Genomic DNA, 22,170 nt, shown 5'->3' with positions numbered 1-22,170 from the left:
GTTCTTTGAGGCTGTAGAGACATCGAGTGAGATGGGCGGGGCCTATTTTTGCGCCTCAGATGCTCAGTTGTTTTCATTCAGCAAGCAGCAAGCTCCAACTCCTGAGGGCCCTTGTGGATGTCTTGGGCCAAATCGAAGCTTTAACCCCATATTTACTATCCCTGAGGGCAGGTAGGCGCCACAGCAGGGCTGTGGCAAGGTGCTGGGGGTGTTTTTTCCGGATTTAGGCCTAATTTCAATCTGGTTTGCACATTAAAGGGTTAAATGTTAAATTTCCTTGTGGGGCAAACTTAACTACACATATTGAGTCTGCTTGCAAAAATTTGGTGCATTTTAAAGCAGTTTTACAGAACGTGTATGCTTTTTTTCTCTTAAAGGCGCAGTACCGTTTTTTAAGATTGTTATTTTTTCACTAAATAAAGTTTTTTCATGCTTGTTTGTAGCCATTACTAGCCTGTTCAACATGTCTTACATTGATGAAAGTCATTGTTCAATATGTTTAGAAGCCATTGTGGAACCCCCACTGTGTCCCTCATGCACTGAAAGGTCAATAAATTGCAAAGAACATATTTTAGCTACTAAAAGTATGTTGCAGGATGATTCTCAGTCAGAAGGGAATCAGGTTATGCCATCTAATTCTCCCCAAGTCTCACAACCATTAACGCCCGCACAAGCGACGCCAAGTACTTCTAGTGCGTCTTATTCTTTCACCCTGCAAGATATGGCCGCAGTTATGAATACTACCCTCACAGAGGTTTTATCTAAGCTGCCTGGGTTGCAGGGGAAGCGCAGTAGGTCTGGTGTGAGAACAAATGCTGAGCCCTCTGACGCTTTATTAGCCATATCCGATGTACCCTCACACTGTTCTGAGTTGGGGGTGAGGGATTTGCTGTCTGAGGGAGAGCTTTCTGATTCAGGAAAGATGTTCCCTCAGACAGACTCAGATATGACGGCTTTTAAATTTAAACTAGAACACCTCCGCTTATTGCTCAGGGAGGTTTTAGCGACTCTGGATGATTGTGACCCTATTGTAGTTCCAGAGAAATTGTGTAAAATGGACAGATTTCTAGAGGTTCCTGCCTACACTGATGTTTTTCCGGTCCCTAAGAGGATTTCGGACATTGTTACTAAGGAGTGGGATAGACCAGGTATTCCGTTCGCTCCCCCTCCTACTTTTAAGAAAATGTTTCCCATATCAGACACCATGCGGGACTCGTGGCAGATGGTCCCTAAGGTGGAGGGAGCTATTTCTACCCTGGCTAAGCGACAACTATACCTATTGAGGACAGTTGTGCTTTCAAAGATCCTATGGATAAAAAATTAGAGGGTCTCCTAAAGAAAATATTTGTTCATCAGGGTTTTCTTCTCCAACCTATAGCGTGCATTGTTCCTGTAACTACTGCAGCTTCTTTTTGGTTCGAGGCTCGGGAGGAGGCTCTTCAGGTTGAGACACCATTAGATTATATTCTGGATAGAATTAGGGCTCTCAATCTAGCTAATTCTTTCATTACAGATGCCACTTTTCAACTGGCTAAAGAATTCAGGTTTTGCCATTTTAGCGCGTAGAGCATTATGGCTTAAGTCCTGGTCTGCTGATGTGTCATCAAAATATAAGCTTTTAGCCATCCCTTTCAAGGGTAAGATCCTATTTGGGCCAGAACTGAAAGAGATCATTTCAGACATCACTGGCGGGATAAGACAAATAAGATGAGGACCAAACAAAATAATTTTCGTTCCTTTCGAAACTTCAAAAGTGGTCCATCTACCTCTTCCCCTGCTGCAAAGCAAGAGGGGAATTTTGCTCAATCCAAGTCAGTCTGGAGACCTAATCAGACTTGGAACAAGGGTAAACAGGCCAAGAAACCCGCTGCTGCCACCAAGACAGCATGAAGGGGTAGCCCCCAATCCGGGACCGGATCTAGTAGGGGGCAGACTTTCTCTCTTTGCTCAGGCTTGGGCAAGAGACGTTCAGGACACCTGGGCTTTAGAAATCGTAACCCAGGGGTATCTTCTAGATTTCAAAGATTCTCCTCCAAGGGGGAGATTCCATCTTTCTCAATTGTCTGTAAACCAGACAAAAAGAGAGGCGTTCTTACGCTGTGTAGAAAACCTATATACCATGGGAGTGATCTGCCCAGTTCCGAAAACAGAACAGGGGCAGTGGTTCTACTCCAATCTGTTTGTGGTTCCCAAAAAAGAGGGAACCTTCAGACCAATTTTAGATCTCAAGATCCTAAACAAATTCCTCAGAGTCCCATCCTTCAAGATGGAGACCATTCAGACTATTTTACCAATGATCCAGGAGGGTCAATATATGACCACCGTGGACTTAAAGGATGTGTATCTACACATCCCTATCCACAAAGATCATCACCAGTTCCGCCGGTTCGCCTTTCTGGACAAGCATTACCAGTTTGTGGCTCTTCCCTTCGGGTTGGCCACAGCTCCCAGAATTTTCACAAAGGTGCTAGGGTCCTTTCTGGCAGTTCTAAGGCCGCGGGGCATAGCTGTGGCGCCTTATCTGGACGATATCTTAATTCAGGAGTCGACTTACCAACTAACCAAGTCTTACACGGACATCGTGTTGGCTTTTCTAAGATCTCACGGGTGGAAGGTGAACGTAAAAAAGAGTTCACTTATCCCTCTCACAAGAGTTCCATTCCTGGGAACTCTGATAGATTCGGTGGACATGAAAATTTTCTGACGGAGGTCAGGAAATCAAAGATTTTAACCATCTGCCGAGCTCTTCATTCCATTCCTCGGCCGTCAGTGGCTCAGTGTATGGAGGTAATCGGACTAATGGTAGCGGCAATGGACATAGTTCCGTTTGCTCGCTTGCATCTCAGACCACTGCAACTATGCATGCTCAAACAGTGGAATGGGGATTATGCAGATTTATCTCCTCAGATAATTCTGGATCAAGAGACTAGAGACTCTCTTCTTTGGTGGTAGTCACAGGATCATCTGTCCCAGGGAATGTGTTTCCGCAGGCCAGCATGGGTCATAGTGACGACGGACGCCAGCCTATTGGGCTGGGGTGCAGTCTGGAATTCCCTGAAAGCACAGGGTTTTGTGGACTCAGGAGGAGGCTCTCCTCCCGATAAATATTCTAGAACTGAGAGCGATATTCAATGCGCTTCTGGCGTGGCCTCAGCTGGCTTCGGCCAGATTCATAAGATTCCAGTCAGACAATATCACGACTGTAGCATATATCAATCATCAGGGGGGAACAAAGAGTTCTCTAGCGATGATAGAGCTTACCAAAATAATTTGATGGGCAGAGACTCACTCTTGCCATCTATCAGCAATCTATATCCCAGGAGTGGAGAACTGGGAAGCGGATTTTCTAAGTCGTCAGACTTTTCATCCGGGAGAGTGGGAACTCCATCCGGAGGTGTTTGCACAATTGATTCAGCAATGGGGCACACCAGAATTGGATCTTATGGCGTCTCGTCAGAACGCCAAACTTCCTTGTTACGGGTCCAGGTCAAGGGATCCTCAGGCAGTACTGATAGATGCTCTAGCAGTACCCTGGTCGTTCAACCTGGCATATGTGTTTCCACCATTTCCTCTCCTTCTTCGTTTTATTGCCAGAATCAAACAGGAGAGAGATTCAGTGATTTTGATAGCACCTGCGTGGCCACGCAGGACTTGGTTTGCAGACCTGGTGGACATGTCATCTCTTCCACCATGGACTCTGCCACTGAGACAGGACCTTCTGATTCAAGGTCCGTTCCAGCATCCAAATCTAGTTTCTCTGCGGCTGACTGCTTGGAGATTGAACGCTTGATTTTATCCAAGCGGGGTTTCTCTGAGTCGGTCATAGATACCTTGATTCAGGCTCGAAAGCCTGTCACTAGGAAAATGTATCATAAGATATGGCGTAAATATCTTTATTGGTGCGAATCCAAAGGCTACTCATGGAGTAAGGATCAGGATTCCTAGGATTTTGTCCTTTCTCCAAGAAAGATTGGAGAAGGGGCTATCAGCTAGTTCCTTAAAGGGACAGATATCTGCCTTATCAATTCTACTGCACAAGTGTCTGGCAGATGTTCCAGACGTTCAGTCGTTCTGTCAGGCTTTAGTTAGAATCAAGCCTGTGTTTAAACCTGTTGCTCCGCCATGGAGTTTGAATTTAGTTCTTAAAGTTCTTCAAGGGGTTCCGTTTGAACCTATGCATTCCATAGATATTAAGCTTCTATCTTGGAAAGTCCTGTTTTTAGTTGCTATCTCTTCGGCTCGAAGAGTTTCTGAATTATCTGCATTGCAATGTGACTCGCCTTATCTTGTTTTCCATGCTGATAAGGTGGTTTTGCGTACCAAACCTGTATTCCTTCCTAAGGTTGTTACTAATAGGAATATCAATCAGGAAATTGTTGTTCCTTCTCTGTGTCCTAATCCTTCCTCTAAGAAGGAGCGTCTGTTGCACAACTTGGACTTGGTTCGTGCTTTGAAGTTTTACTTGCAAGCAACCAAAGATTTCCGTCAAACATCTTCTTTGTTTGTTGTCTATTCTGGAAAAAGTAGAGTTCAAAAAGCTACAGCTATCTCACTTTCTTTTTGGCTGAAAAGCATCATCTGTTTGGCATACGAGACTGCTGGATAGCAGCAGCCTCCTGAAAGGATTACAGCTCACTCTACTAGAGCGGCGGCTTCCACATGGGCTTTTAAAAATGATGCTTCTGTTGAACAGATTTGTAAGGCTGCGACTTGGTCTTCGCTTCATACCGTTTCCAAATTTTACAAATTTGATAATTTTGCTTCTTCGGAGGCTATTTTTGGGAGAAAAGTTCTTCAAGCTGTGGTGCCTTCTGTTTAACCATCTGTCTTGTCCCTCCCGTTCATCCGTGTCCTGTAGCTTTGGTATTGTATCCCACAAGTAAAGGATGAATCCGTGGACTCGTCGTACCTTATAGAAGAAAAGTAAATTTATGCTTACCTGATAAATTAATTTCTTCTATGGTACGAGTCCACGGCCCGCCCTGTCATTTTAAGACAGATTATATTTTTTGATTTTAAACTTCAGTCACCTCTGCACCTTGTAGTTTCTCCTTTTTCTTCCTGTACCTTCGGTCGAATGACTGGGGGGGTGGAGCTAAGGGAGGAGCTATATAGACAGCTCTGCTGTGGTGCTCTTTGCCACTTCCTGTTAGCAGGAGGATAATATCCCACAAGTAAAGGATGAATATCCCACAAGTAAAGGATGAAATTAATTTATCAGGTAAGCATAAATTTACTTTTTTCACTGTAAAAGCAATCAAATTGTGGAACTCATTACCTAAGGAGGTAGTAAATACCAATATCTTAGATACATTTAAAAATGGTTAATACATTTCTTCTTCCAGGTGTTTATCTGAGTTTATCAGCCCTTTCCTGCGATCCTCCATATCTAGTGTTCCATCAGGACAAGGCAGTTTTGCGTTCTAGTTTCTTTCCTTAAAGGAAAAGTAAACACCAAAAATGTTATTGATTAAAAAGATAGATAATCCCTTTATTACCCATTCCCCAGTTATGCATAATCAACACTGTTATAGAAATACACTTTTTACCTCTGTAATGGCCTTGTATCTAAGCTCCTGCTGACTGCCTTATCTCAGATCTTTTGACAGACTTGCATTTTAGGCAATTAGTGCTGACTCTTAAATAACGTCACGTGCATGAGCAAATTGATAAAAAAAAACATATTTTTTGTTTTGCTTCTCCATAGGAGAGCTAAGGAGATGTAGAGATACATTTCTCCAGTGGTAGTAGTATCTGCACCTTATTTAATATTGAAAAAAAAAGGAACTATTCTCCATGTAAGTCATATATAAACCAATAGATATGTTTATACAGCCCCCACTAGTAGCTTTGTCAATGTCCCACTTTAACAAACTGTCATGGAAGAAAATAGATCTAAGTTTTCATTGTTTTTGTGATTCTATTTTAGAGCTTCTTTTATATATTGTTTTTGTGCCCCAAAATATATCATTTTTGTACTTAGATATGATTTTTGCACTCCAATATTTTTTTTGCTCCATTACACATTATTTCTGCGTTCCAAAATGCATTATTATTGTGCTTTGTTAGGTATTATTTTTGTGCTTTTTTTTTTTTTTGTAACATTTCTTCTATAACTGGTAGAGAATAGATTTCTAAAGCTGTTCTCTACAGTAGTTATGGAGAACTTTAATGCAGGAACTTGCCGGAGAACTTTCAGTCCTCTATAGGAGAAAATAAATGATACATTTGTAACTAGGAGAATTAATGAGGAGAACTATATGAAATATGACTAAACGGATCTAATTTAACCCTTTTTTGGAGTACATGTTCTCTACGGAGAATGGGAGCAGAGCAGGAGAATTTTACAGTGGAACTGATAAATAAGGGAGTTATATTTCATGATGTTCTTGTGGACTTCATTGCTTGGGTATTAGATCATGGCCTGTGAACTCTCTCCATCTTATAAAAGAAAACACAATTTATGCTTACCTGATAAATTATTTCTTTCATGATGGTGAGAGTCCATGAGACCCGCCCCTTACAATTGGTGCAGCAGCTGTAGTACGGATTTTCACTTCACTTACCTGTTTATCTTTTCTCCTTTGTTTTGACTATATGCATGACGGATTATGGGAAGGTGAGAGGGTGTAAAGCGTGAGGTAGGCCTCCCTAGAGGGGAGCTAGAGCATATAAGGGAGCGCACGGGAACAGTGACACTTTGCACTATCTTATGGAAACCACAAGTAGCATCTGACTGGCAAATGATAAAACATTTTTTAAGAGGTGACAATGACATTTGCCATGTAGTGGTGGTTAAGGAAAAGGTGTGATGTAGATAGGTGAAAGGAACAGAGGTTGAAATTGCTCAGATATTAGGGCATATCTGTCAAGCTCCGTATGGAGCTTGAAGCCCGTCAGGCTCGCCAGAAACTCCTGTTTTGAAGCAGCAGTCTAAAGACCACTGCTCCATAACCTGTCCGCCTGCTCTGAGGTGGCGGACAGACATTGGCGCAATTCAACCCGTTCCAATACGATCAGGTTGATTGACACCCCACTGCTAGCGGCCGATTGGCCGTGAATCTGCAGGGGGCGGCGTTGCGAGCTGCTGGTGCAATGCTGAATGCGGAGAGCATATTGCTCTGCGCATTCAGCCGGATCATGTCCGACAGGGCCCCTAGTGTTGCATTTGTTGTCTTGATCAGTAACTTGCACTTAACACAGGAGTAACAAACTGCAAATTGAAACATGAGTGAAACTTTTGATTCAGCTGAATCATCTCTTGAGAGCAAAAGTCTTGTAAATTTCATCGGAGGGGGAGGCACACCGCCTAAGACTTTGAAATCCCTTGGTGTTGTGGTGTTGGGTATTTTTGCCTCACAACCAACATGGTTATATTAATATACATTTTACCTCTGTGATTACCTTGTATCTAAGCCTCTGCAGACTGCCCTCTTATCTCAGTGCCTTTTACAAATTTGCATTTGAGCTATTTAGTGCTGGTTCCTGCATAACTGCAGGAGTGAGCGCAATGGTATCTATATGGCAATGAACTATAACTGTCTGGCTGTGAAAAGCTAATAAACAGCACTGGGATATGAGACAGCCTGTAGGGGCTTAGAAACATGCTCATATTTAGAGGTTTAGAGTATATTAACCCCTTAATAACCACAGCACTTTTCCATTTTCTGTCCGTTTGGGACAGGGCTATTTTTACATTTCTGCGGTGTTTGTGTTTAGCTGTAATTTTACTCTTACTCATTTACTGTACCCACACATATTATATACCGTTTTTCTCGCCATTAAATGGACTTTCTAAAGATACCATTATTTTCATCATATCTTATAATTTACTATAAATAAATATATAAAATATGAGGAAAAAATTAAAAAAAAAACTTTTTCTACCTTTGACCCCCAAAATCTGTTGCACATCTACAGCCACCAAAAAACACCCATGCTAAATAGTTTCTAAATTTTGTCCTGAGTTTAGAAATACCCAATGTTTACATGTTCTTTGCTTTTTTTTGTAAGTTATAGGGCTATAAATACAAGTAGCACTTTGCTATTTCCAAACCACTTTTTTTCAATATTAGCGCTAGTTGCATTGGAACCCTGATATCTTTCAGGAATCCCTGAATATCCCTTAACATGTATATATTTTTATTTAGAAGACATCCCAAAGTATTGATCTAGGCCCATTTTGGTATATTTCATGCCACCATTTCACCGCCAAATGCGATCAAATAAAAAAAATTGTTCACTTTTTTCACAAACTTTAGGTTTCTCACTGAAATTATTTACAAACAACTTGTGCAATTATGGCACAAATGGTTGTAAATTCTTCTCTGGGATCCCCTTTGTTCAGAAATAGCAGACATATATGGCTTTGGCTTTGCTTTTTGGTAATTAGAAGGCCGCTAAATGCCGCTGCGCACCACATGTGTATCATGCCCAGCAGTGAAGGGGTTAATTAGGGAGCATGTAGGTAGCTTCTAGGGTTAATTTTAGCTTTAGTCTAGTGTAGTAGACAACCCCAAGTATTGATCTAGGCCGATTTTGGTATATTTCATGCCACCATTTCACTGCCAAATGCACTCAAATTAAAAAAAACGTTAAATTTTTCACAATTTTAGGTTTCTCACTGAAATTATTTACAAACAGCTTGTGCAATTATATCACAAATGGTTGTAAATGCTTCTCTGGGATCCCCTTTCTTCAGAAATAGCAGACATATATGGCTTTGGCTTTACTTTTTGGTAATTAGAAGGACGCTAAATACCGCTGCGCATCACACGTGTATTATGGCTAGAAGTTAAGGGGTTAATTAGGTAGCTTGTAGGGAGCTTGCAGGGTTAATTTTAGCTTAAGTGTAGAGATCAGCTTCCCACCTGACACATCCCTCCCAATCAGCTCCCTTCCCTCCACCACCCCACAATTGTCCCCACTTTCTTAAGTACTGGCAGAAAGTCTGTCAGTACTAAAATAAAAGGCATATTTGAATTTTTTTTTAATTAGCATATTTACATATGCTGCTGTGTAGGATCTCCCCTTAGCCCCCAACCTTCCTGATCCCCCCCAAACAGCTCTCTAACCCTCTCCCTCTGCCTTTTTGGGGGCCATTTTGGGTACTGGCAGCTGTCTGCCCGTTTGCAGAAAAAAAATGTGTTTTTATAATTTTTTCCCCGTTTTTTTCTGTAGTGTAGCTTCCCCCCCCACAGACCAACCCAACACCCCCTGATTTATCGTTTTCCCCCCCCCCACTGATCAATTTTATACTATATACATTTTCTGTAGTGTAGCGGTTCCCACCCGCTCCCTCCCCGTGCACGCGCCCGCCTCCACCCCCTCGTGCACGTGCATCCTTGAGCACCCCAGGCTACCCCCGCCCACAATCCCGCCCACTCCACATCACTGGGCCCATCGATGGCCGCCACCCACCTCCCACGTCGGCTCCCACCCACCAACGATACCGGCCATCGATGTCCGGTGCAGAGAGGGCCACAGAGTGGCTCTCTCTGCATTGGATGGCCAACGGATGTTATTGCAGGATGCCTTGATATAGAGGCATCACTGCAATAACCGGAAATTGCTGGAAGCGATCAGGATCGCTTCCACCGCTTTCCCAGACTGACGACGTACAGGGTACGTCCTCGGTCGTTAACTGTATTTTTTTTGAGGACGTACCCTGCACGGTGTTGGTCATTAAGGAGTAAATATAACAATCGGGGTAAGAGCGGCTCAGTACTAACTTGAAAGTTATTTCCACCGCTCACCTCCATATAGCGCTGCTATTACAGGTTTGCAAAAACCCGGCATTAGCGGGCAATATGGCAGCGTTGAGCTACATACAGCACACAAATACCAACGCTGCTTTGAGCTAGTTTTACGTGCTTGTGCACGATTTCCCCATAGACATCAATGGGGAGAGCCGGTTAAAAAAAAGCCTAACACCTGCAAAAAAGCAGCGTAAAGCTCCATAACGCAGCCCTATTGCTTCCTATGGGGAAACAAAATTTATGTTTACACCTAACACCCTAACATAAAGCCCGAGTCTAAACACCCCTAATCTGCCGCCCCTGACATCGCCACCACCTATATTACACTTATTAACCCATAATCTTCCGCCCTCAACATCGCTGCCACCTACCTACACTTATTAACCCCAAATTTGCCGTCCCCAATGTCGCCGCCACCTACCTACACTTATTAAACCCTAATCTGTCGCCGATAACATCGCCGCCACCTACATTACACTTATTAATCCTTAATCTGCCGTCCCCAACACCATTGCCACCTACCTATTAACCCCTAATCTGCTGCCCTGACCTACATTTATTAACCCCTAATCTGCTGCCCCCAACGTCGCCGCCACTATACTAAAGTTATTAACCCCTAAACCTAACCCTAAGTCTAATCCTAACACCCACTAACTTTAATATAATTAAAATAAATCTAAATAAAAATTACTATCATTAACTAAATAATTCCTATTTAAAACTAAATACTTACCTATAAAATAAACTCTAAGATAGCTACAATATAACTAATAGTTAAATTGTATCTAGCTTAGGGTTTATTTTTATTTCACAGCTAAGTTTGTATTTATTTTAACAAGGTAGACTAGTTAGTAAATAGTTAGTAACTATTTACTAACTACCTAGTTAAAATGAATACAAATTTATCTGTAAAATAAAACCTAACCTGTCTTAAACTAACACATAGCATTTCAATATAATTAAATACATTACATTAATTAAATAAAATTAACTAAATTAAAAAAAAAAAAACCCACTAAATTACAACCCCCCCCCCACTAAATTACACAAAATAAAAAAGAAATGATCAAATATTTAAACTAATTACACCTAATCTAATAGCCCTACCAAAATAAAAAAGCTCCCCCAAAATAAAAAAAAAACTCTAACCTAAACTGAACTGCCATTAGCCCTTAAAAGGGCCTTTTGCGGGGCATTGCCCCAAAGAAATCAGCTCTTTTACCTGTAAAAAAAAAATACAAACAAACCCCCAACAGTAAAACCCACCACCCACACACCCAAAAAAATCCTATCTAAAAAACCTAAGCTTCCCATTGCCCTCAAAAGGGCATTTGTATGGGCATTGCCCTTAAAAGGGCATTTAGCTCTTTTTAAGCCTAAACCCTAAGCTAAAAATAAAACCCACCCAATAAACCCTTTAAAAAACCACCACTGACTGTTTTTGAAGACGTTCCTATCTATGGAAATCACATATCCAATTTTAGAGCGAGTCTATATTAATTTAGTAACAGCAAGTCATCTCGTTTTTTATATATCGTGTTTTTTTTTTTTTATTGGATGGCTTCTGTTCATTGTTTGACATTTGCCCATATGTATCCTAGTCATATTCTCGTGGTGGGTTTGTAGGCTGTATAGGTGCACCAATAGTAAGACAGAATTGTGGCACACCTCTTTGTCGCATATGGTTGTATTGTAGACCAATAGTATCACGAATATGTATACACACCTTCACTTCCACTTTTTAACGCATGACGTTGTCACATAGTCACATGATTCTTTGTATTCTGTATTATATGGAAAGGAATCTCATTGGCAGTAAATGCACCTACGTCACTCCCACTACTAATATGCTTACTACGGACAAAGAAGACATGTATGTACATAACCTTACCTAAGGGATATACATTTATATATTTCAGTGTCCATCTTCAATATTAGTTTTAATCTATCTTGACACAGTTGTAAGACACCACATTGATTGCATACGTTGATCTTTATATTACATTTATCTACTAGGTAGTTTACATCTGATTTGCCAGAAATCAGTTTGAGTTCAGACAAAGGACTCTTACAGGAGCATCCACAAAATATATTTTACATAATTAGGATATTTTTTCTCTACTCTTTAGAACTACATTTGAGATAAAGTATATATTTTTTTAATTGTGAAGTATATGCCATAAATGAAGGGTTAATTAACTGAGGACCCACCCCTTGGAGGGGGATCCCCAGGTGTTTGTTATATTGTTTAATTGATATGATTGATGGTTTGGTTTGGTGTATATATATGAGAGCTCTGATCAGTAAGCCTTATATGCCTGATGAAACAGCACTGTAGCTGAGAAACGCGTCGCATGTAAATAAGGAGGGGGATTTCATGCCCTACCTTATGGTTCCTGTTTTTATTACTTTTAATGTTTTAATAAATTTGATTTTTATTTGACATTGGAACTGCTACTGATCATTACTACTAATCTCACCACCTTCTACCAATCATCTACATTGGGACTGATTCTGCTCTATGTGGGAGTCCCTGGTTGTATCATCATCACCTGCCCTGACTTGTGGAGCTGCTCTGGTTGGCAGCTGACATTCTAGCTATGGGAGGAGAGAGCCAAAGGTGTTCCTGTATACACGCTGGACTGTTCAGCAAGCTGGGTTGCTGTTGAGTACCCAGTCTGCGCCTAATAGCACTGTCTGAGTGCTCTACTAAAATGTGAGTACCCTGTTGTGGGTGAAATTAACCTTCCTACTGCTTTTATTGGTACACACAAGCGCCTCTCTTTTTCTTCTCTTTCTTCTGTACAGATCTTTATAAATTTGTGATACATCTTCACGTGCATGACTGCAACAAGGAAGGCAGCCTGACAGTACTGTACACTTTGAATCCCTAGCCTTGCACCTACATACTGGCGGAAATGTAACACAACCATGACAAATTGTTTAACAGCTTGCATTAATGGTGTGTACAATTTGTGAAATGGCCCAGGTGCAAAGTGTGCATTTATCATTAACAAAAACAGGAGTGAAAGGACCTTGGATCAATATTTGTGAATTCAGCGCTAAAACACTAGTCTGACGAAAGTAAAAATAAGCATCCTACGCATATTTCCTATAAATGTAATTGACATTGTAATAAATCCCCAAACCTATGTAAGACAAAATCAGTATCTGTATGATTAAAAAATATTAACTAACAAATGTGTACACAGCATGGAAAATAATACTATTTTTTCTCAAAAAAAACACTGTATCAAATATATAGTCCTATTACATAAGTGTGCTGAAAAGATCTACACCAGTTAAGTGTATAGCTTTTTATGATGTCTCTACTGTCTATAAAGCCAGGATGTATGTAGTATGGTGTAGTCTGAGTATAAACAGACAAATGTCCTCTGTAAATGGAGAAACACCAGCTTGATAGGCAAGAAGAGAATGGGAGCTTTAGGAGGTCACAACATGAGATAGAAATCATTGTGTTTAACCTTCAGCACAGTACAATCACAACTTACAACTAGAACAGTTAAAGAGGCAGTCAGTTTTTTACATGTGCAACAAACAAGTGACAACTGTATATCCCAAGGGGAGCATATGTCTATCCCAGCACAGAGGTGAGCATATGTCTATCCCTGCACAGTGGTGAGCATATGTCTATCCCAGCGCAGAGGTGAGCATATGTCTATCCCTGCACAGTGGTGAGCATATGTCTATCCCAGCACAGAGGTGAGCATATGTCTATCCCAGCACAGAGGTGAGCATATGTCTATCCCTGCACAGTGGTGAGCATATGTCTATCCCAGCACAGAGGTGAGCATATGTCTATCCCAGCACAGAGGTGAGCATATGTCTATCCCTGCACAGTGGTGAGCATATGTCTATCCCAGCACAGTGGTGAGCATATGTCTATCCCAGCACAGAGGTGAGCATATGTCTATCCCAGCACAGAGGTGAGCATATGTCTATCCCTGCACAGTGGTGAGCATATGTCTATCCCAGCACAGAGGTGAGCATATGTCTATCCCAGCACAGAGGTGAGCATATGTCTATCCCAGCACAGAGGTGAGCATATGTCTATCCCTGCACAGTGGTGAGCATATGTCTATCCCTGCACAGTGGTGAGCATATGTCTATCCCAGCGCAGAGGTGAGCATATGTCTATCCCTGCACAGAGGTGAGCATATGTCTATCCCAGCACAGAGGTGAACATATGTCTATCCCTGCACAGTGGTGAGCATATGTCTTTCCCTGCACAGTGGTGAGCATATGTCTATCCCAGCGCAGAGGTGAGCATATGTCTATCCCAGCACAGAGGTGAGCATATGTCTATCCCTGCACAGAGGTGAGCATATGTCTATCCCAGCGCAGAGGTGAGCATATGTCTATCCCAGCGCAGAGGTGAGCATATGTCTATCCCTGCACAGTGGTGAGCATATGTCTATCCCAGCGCAGAGGTGAGCATATGTCTATCCCAGCACAGTAGTGAGCATATGTCCATCCCAGCACAGTGGTGAGCATATGTCTATCCCAGCACAGAGGTGAGCATATGTCTATCCCAGCGCAGAGGTGAGCATATGTCTATCCCAGCACAGAGGTGAGCATATGTCTATCCCTGCACAGAGGTGAGCATATGTCTATCCCAGCGCAGTGGTGAGCATATGTCTATCCCAGCGCAGAGGTGAGCATATGTCTATCCCAGCACAGAGGTGAGCATATGTCTATCCCTGCACAGAGGTGAGCATATGTCTATCCCAGCGCAGAGGTGAGCATATGTCTATCCCAGCGCAGAGGTGAGCATATGTCTATCCCTGCACAGTGGTGAGCATATGTCTATCCCAGCGCAGAGGTGAGCATATGTCTATCCCTGCACAGTGGTGAGCATATGTCTATGCCTGCACAGTGGTGAGCATATGTCTATCCCAGCGCAGAGGTGAGCATATGTCTATCCCAGCGCAGAGGTGAGCATATGTCTATCCCAGCACAGTAGTGATCATATGTCCATCCCAGCACAGTGGTGAGCATATGTCTATCCCAGCACAGAGGTGAGCATATGTCTATCCCAGCACAGAGGTGAGCATATGTCTATCCCAGCGCAGAGGTGAGCATATGTCTATCCCAGCACAGAGGTGAGCATATGTCTATCCCTGCACAGAGGTGAGCATATGTCTATCCCAGCGCAGAGGTGAGCATATGTCTATCCCAGCGCAGAGGTGAGCATATGTCTATCCCTGCACAGTGGTGAGCATATGTCTATCCCAGCGCAGAGGTGAGCATATGTCTATCCCTGCACAGTGGTGAGCATATGTCTATGCCTGCACAGTGGTGAGCATATGTCTATCCCAGCGCAGAGGTGAGCATATGTCTATCCCTGCACAGAGGTGAGCATATGTCTAACCCTGCACAGAGGTGAGTATATGTCTATCCCAGCACAGTGGTGAGCATATGTCTATCCCAGCACAGAGGTGAGCATATGCCTATCCCAGTACAGAGGTGAGCATATGTCTATCCCAGCGCAGAGGTGAGCATATGTCTATCCCAGCATAGTGATGAGCATATGTCTATCCCAGCACAGGGGTGAGCATATGTCTATCCCAGCATAGTGTTGGGCATATGTATATCCCAGCACACAGGTGAGCATATGCCTATCCCAGCACAGTGGTGAGTATTTGTCTATCCCAGCACAGTGGTGAGCGTATGTCTATCCCAGCACAGTAGTGAGCATATGTCTATCCCTGCACAGAGGTGAGCATATGTCTATCCCAACACACAGGTGAGCATATGTCTATCCCAGCACAGTAGTGAGCATATGTCCATCCCAGCACAGTGGTGAGCATATGTCTATCCCAGCACAGAGGTGAGCATATGTCTATCCCAGCACAGAGGTGAGCATATGTCTATCCCAGCATAGTGGTGAGTATTTGTCTATCCCAGCACAGTGGTGAGCATATGTCTATCCCAGCACAGTAGTGAGCATATGTCTATCCCTGCACAGAGGTGAGCATATGTCTATCCCAGCACACAGGTAAGCATATGTCTATCCCAGCACAGTAGTGAGCATATGTCCATCCCAGCACAGTGGTGAGCATATGGCTATCTCAGCACAGTAGTGAGCATATGTCTATCCCAGCACACAGGTGAGCATATGTCTATCCCAGCACAGTAGTGAGCATATGTCCATCCCAGCACAGTGGTGAGCATATGGCTATCTCAGCACAGTAGTGAGCATATGTCTATCCCAGCACAGTGGTGAGCATATGCCTATCCCAGCACACAGGTGAGCATATTTCTATCCCAGCACAGTAGTGAGCATATGTCTATCCCTGCACAGAGGTGAGCATATGTCTATCCCTGCACAGAGGTGAGCATATGTCTATCCCAGCACAGTGGTGAGCATATGCTATCCCAGCACACAGGTGAGCATATGTCTATCCCAGCACACAGATGAGCATATGTCTATCCCAGCACAGTGATGAGCATATGTCTATCCCAGCACAGAGGTGAACATATGTCTATCCCAGCACACAGGTGAGCATATGTCTATCCCAGCACACAGGTGAGCATATGTCTATCCCAGCACACAGGTGAGCATATGTCTATCCCAGCACACAGATGAGCATATGTCTATCCCAGCACAGTGATGAGCATATGTCTATCCCAGCACACAGGTGAGCATATGTCTATCCCAGCACAGTGATGAGCATATGTCTATCCCAGCACTGTGTTGAGCATATGTCTATCCCAGCACAGTGGTGAGCATATGTCTATCCCAGCACTGTGTTGAGCATATGTCTATCCCAGCATAGTGGTGAGCATATGTCTATCCCAGCACTGTGTTGTGCATATGTCTATCCCAGCACAGTAGTGAGCATATGTCTATCCCAGCACACAGGTGAGCATATGTCTATCCCAGCACAGTGATGAGCATATGTCTATCCCAGCACACAGGTGAGCATATGTCTATCCCAGCACAGTTATGAGCATATGTCTATCCCAGCACAGTGGTGAGCATATGTCTATCCCAGCATACTGGTGAGCATATGTCTATCCCAGCACAGTGGTGAGCATATGTCTATCCCAGCACTGTGTTGAGCATATGTCTATCCCAGCATAGTGGTGAGCATATGTCTATCCCAGCACTGTGTTGTGCATATGTCTATCCCAGCACACAGGTGAGCATATGTCTATCCCAGCACAGTAGTGAGCATATTTCTATCCCAGCACACAGGTGAGCATATGTCTATCCCAGCACAGTAGTGAGCATATTTCTATCCCAGCACACAGGTGAGCATATGACTATCCCAGCACAGTGATGAGCATATGTCTATCCCAGCACACAGGTGAGCATATGTCTATCCCAGCACAGTAGTGAGCATATGTCTATCCCAGCACACAGGTGAGCATATGTCTATCCCAGCACAGTGATGAGCATATGTCTATCCCAGTACACAGGTGAGCATATGTCTATCCCAGCACAGTGATGAGCATATGTCTATCCCAGCACTGTGTTGAGCATATGTCTATCCCAGCACTGTGTTGAGCATATGCCTATCCCAGCAAAGAAGTGAGCATATGCCTATCCAAGCATAGTGGTGAGTATTTGTCTATCCCAGCACAGAGGTGAGCATATGCCTATCCCAGCACAGAGGTAAGCATATGCCTATCCCAGCACAGAGGTGAGCATATGTCTATCCCAGCACAGAGGTGAGCATATGCCTATCTCAACACAGAGGTGAGCATATGCCTATCCCAGCACAGAAGTGAGCATATACTTATCCCAGCACACACGTGAGCATATACCTATCCCAGCACAGAGGTGAGCATATGCCTATCCCAGCATAGTGGTGAGTATTTGTCTATCCCAGCACAGAGGTGAGCATATGTCTATCCCAGCACACAGGTGAGCATATGTCTATCCCAGCACACAGGTGAGCATATGCCTATCCCAGCACAGTGATGAGCATATGTCTATACCAGCACACTGGTGACCATATACATATCCCAGCACAGAGGTGAGCATATACATATCCCAGCACAGAGGTGAGCATATACATTTCCCAGTACACAGGTGAGCATATACCTATCCCAGCACACAGGTGAGCATATACCTATCCCAGCACACAGGTGAGCATATACCTATCCCAGCACAGTGGTGAGCAAATGTGTTGAGCATATGTCTATCCCAGCATAGTGGTGAGCATATGTCTATCCCAGCACTGTGTTGTGCATATGTCTATCCCAGCACAGTAGTGAGCATATGTCTATCCCAGCACACAGGTGAGCATATGTCTATCCCAGCACAGTAGTGAGCATATGTCTATCCCAGCACACAGGTGAGCATATGTCTATCCCAGCACAGTGATGAGCATATGTCTATCCCAGCACACAGGTGAGCATATGTCTATCCCAGCACAGTAGTGAGCATATGTCTATCCCAGCACAGTGGTGAGCATATGTCTATCCCAGCACACAGGTGAGCATATGTCTATCCCAGCACAGTGGTGAGCATATGTCTATCCCAGCACACAGGTGAGCATATGTCTATCCCAGCACACAGGTGAGCATATGTCTATCCCAGCACAGTGATGAGCATATGTCTATCCCAGTACACAGGTGAGCATATGTCTATCCCAGCACAGTGATGAGCATATGTCTATCCCAGCACTGTGTTGAGCATATGTCTATCCCAGCACTGTGTTGAGCATATGCCTATCCCAGCACAGAAGTGAGCATATGTCTATCCCAGCACAGTGGTGAGCATATGTCTATCCCAGCACTGTGTTGAGCATATGTCTATCCCAGCATAGTGGTGAGCATATGTCTATCCCAGCACACAGGTGAGCATATGTCTATCCCAGCACACAGGTGAGCATATGTCTATCCCAGCACACAGATGAGCATATGTCTATCCCAGCACAGTGATGAGTATATGTCTATCCCAGCACACAGGTGAGCATATGTCTATCCCAGCACAGTGATGAGCATATGTCTATCCCAGCACTGTGTTGAGCATATGTCTATCCCAGCACAGTGGTGAGCATATGTCTATCCCAGCACTGTGTTGAGCATATGTCTATCCCAGCATGGTGGTGAGCATATGTCTATCCCAGCACTGTGTTGTGCATATGTCTATCTCAGCACAGTAGTGAGCATATGTCTATCCCAGCACACGGGTGAGCATATGTCTATCCCAGCACACAGGTGAGCATATGTCTATCCCAGCACAGTGATGAGCATATGTCTATCCCAGCACACAGGTGAGCATATGTCTATCCCAGCACAGTTATGAGCATATGTCTATCCCAGCACAGTGTTGAACATATGTCTATCCTAGCACTGTGTTGTGCATATGTCTATCCCAGCACAGTAGTGAGCATATGTCTATCCCAGCACACAGGTGAGCATATGTCTATCCCAGCACAGTAGTGAGCATATGTCTATCCCAGCACACAGGTGAGCATATGTCTATCCCAGCACAGTGATGAGCATATGTCTATCCCAGCACACAGGTGAGCATATGTCTATCCCAGCACAGTGGTGAGCATATGTCTATCCCAGCACACAGGTGAGCATATGTCTATCCCAGCACACTGGTGAGCATATGTCTATCTCAGCACAGTGATGAGCATATGTCTATCCCAGTACACAGGTGAGCATATGTCTATCCCAGCACAGTGATGAGCATATGTCTATCCCAGCACTGTGTTGAGCATATGTCTATCCCAGCACTGTGTTGAGCATATGCCTATCCCAGCACAGAAGTGAGCATATGCCTATCCCAGCATAGTGGTGAGTATTTGTCTATCCCAGCACAGAGGTGAGCAAATGCCTATCCCAGCACAGAGGTAAGCATATGCCTATCCCAGCACAGAGGTGAGCATATGTCTATCCCAGCACAGAGGTGAGCATATGCCTATCTCAACACAGAGGTGAGCATATGCCTATCCCAGCACAGAAGTGAGCATATACTTATCCCAGCACACAGGTGAGCATATACCTATCCCAGCACAGAGGTGAGCATATGCCTATCCCAGCATAGTGGTGAGTATTTGTCTAACCCAGCACAGAGGTGAGCATATGTCTATCCCAGCACACAGGTGAGCATATGTCTAGCCCAGCACACAGGTGAGCATATGCCTATCCCAGCACAGTGATGAGCATATGTCTATACCAGCACACTGGTGACCATATACATATCCCAGCACAGTGATGAGCATATACATATCCCAGCACAGAGGTGAGCATATACATATCCCAGCACAGAGGTGAACATATACATATCCCAGCACAGTGATGAGCATATACATATCCCAGCACAGAGGTGAACATATACATATCCCAGCACAGAGGTGAGCATATACATATCCCAGCACAGAGGTGAGCATATACATATCCCAGTATACAGGTGAGCATATACCTATCCCAGCACACAGGTGAGCATATACCTATCCCAGCACACAGGTGAGCATATACCTATCCCAGCACACAGGTGAGAATATGCCTATCCCAGCACAGTGGTGAGCAAATGTCTATCCCTGCCCAGTGGTGAGCATATGTCTATCCCAGCACAGTGGTGAGCATATGTCTATCCCAGCACAGTGGTGAGCATATGTCTATCCAAGCACACAGGTGAGCATATATCTATCCCAGCATAGTGGTGAGCATATGTCTATCCCAGCACAATGGTGAGAATATGTCTGTCCCAGCACAGTGGTGAGCATATGCCTATCCCAGCACAGTAGTGAGCATATGCCTATCCCAGCACAGTGGTGAGCATATTTATATCCCAGCACAGTAGTGAGCCTATGCCTATCCCAGCACAGTGGGGAGCATATGTCTATCCCAGCACAGTGGTGAGCATATGTCTATCCCAGCACAGTGGTGAGCATATGTCTATCCCAGCACAGAGGTGAGCATATGTCTATCCCAGCACAGTGGTGAGCATATGTCTATCCCAGCACAGAGGTGAGCATATGCCTATCCCAGCACAGTGGTGAGCATATGTCTATCCCAGCACAGAGGTGAGCATATGTCTATCCCAGCACAGTGGTGAGCATATGTCTATCCCAGCACAGAGGTGAGCATATGTCTATCCCAGCATAGTGGTGAGCATATGTCTATCCCAGCACAGAGGTGAGCATATGTCTATCCCAGCATAGTGGTGAGCATATGTATATCCCAGCACACAGGTGAGCATATGCCTATCCCAGCACAGTGGTGAGCATATGTCTATCCCAGCACAGAGGTGAGCATATGTCTATCCCAGCACAGAGGTGAGCATATGTCTATCCCAGCATAGTGGTGAGTATTTGTCTATCCCAGCACATTGGTGAGCATATGTCTATCCCAGCACACTAGTGAGCATATGTCTATCCCTGCACAGAAGTGAGCATATGTCTATCCCAGCACAGTAGTGAGCATATGTCTATCCCAGCACAGTGGTGAGCATATGGCTATCTCAGCACAGTAGTGAGCATATGTCTATCCCAGCACAGTGGTGAGCATTTGCCTATCCCAGCACACAGGTGAGAATATTTCTATCCCAGCACAGTAGTGAGCATATGTCTATCCCTGCACAGAGGTGAGTATATGTCTATCCCTGCACAGAGGTGAGCATATGTCTATCCCAGCACAGTGGTGAGCATATGCTATCCCAGCACAGTGGTGAGCATATGTCTATCCCAGCACAGAGGTGAGCATATGTCTATCCCAGTACAGTGGTGAGCATATGTCTATCCCAGCACAGAGGTGAGCATATGTCTATCCCAGCATAGTGATGAGCATATGTCTATCCCAGCACAGAGGTGAGCATATGTCTATCCCAGCATAGTGGTGAGCATATGTATATCCCAGCACACAGGTGAGCATATGCCTATCCCAGCACAGTGGTGAGCATATGTCTATCCCAGCACAGAGGTGAGCATATGTCTATCCCAGCACAGAGGTGAGCATATGTCTATCCCAGCATAGTGGTGAGTATTTGTCTATCCCAGCACATTGGTGAGCATATGTCTATCCCAGCACACTAGTGAGCATATGTCTATCCCTGCACAGAAGTGAGCATATGTCTATCCCAGCACAGTAGTGAGCATATGTCTATCCCAGCACACAGGTGAGCATATACATTTCCCAGTACACAGGTGAGCATATACCTATCCCAGCACACAGGTGAGCATATACCTATCCCAGCACACAGGTGAGCATATACCTATCCCAGCACAGTGGTGAGCAAATGTGTTGAGCATATGTCTATCCCAGCATAGTGGTGAGCATATGTCTATCCCAGCACTGTGTTGTGCATATGTCTATCCCAGCACAGTAGTGAGCATATGTCTATCCCAGCACACAGGTGAGCATATGTCTATCCCAGCACAGTAGTGAGCATATGTCTATCCCAGCACACAGGTGAGCATATGTC

This window comes from Bombina bombina, chromosome 4 (assembly GCF_027579735.1).
Source record: "Bombina bombina isolate aBomBom1 chromosome 4, aBomBom1.pri, whole genome shotgun sequence".
NCBI classification, from domain to species: Eukaryota; Metazoa; Chordata; class Amphibia; order Anura; family Bombinatoridae; genus Bombina; species Bombina bombina.
The sequence above is the reverse complement of the archived record's forward strand: the minus strand, read 5'-3'. Positions refer to the sequence as shown.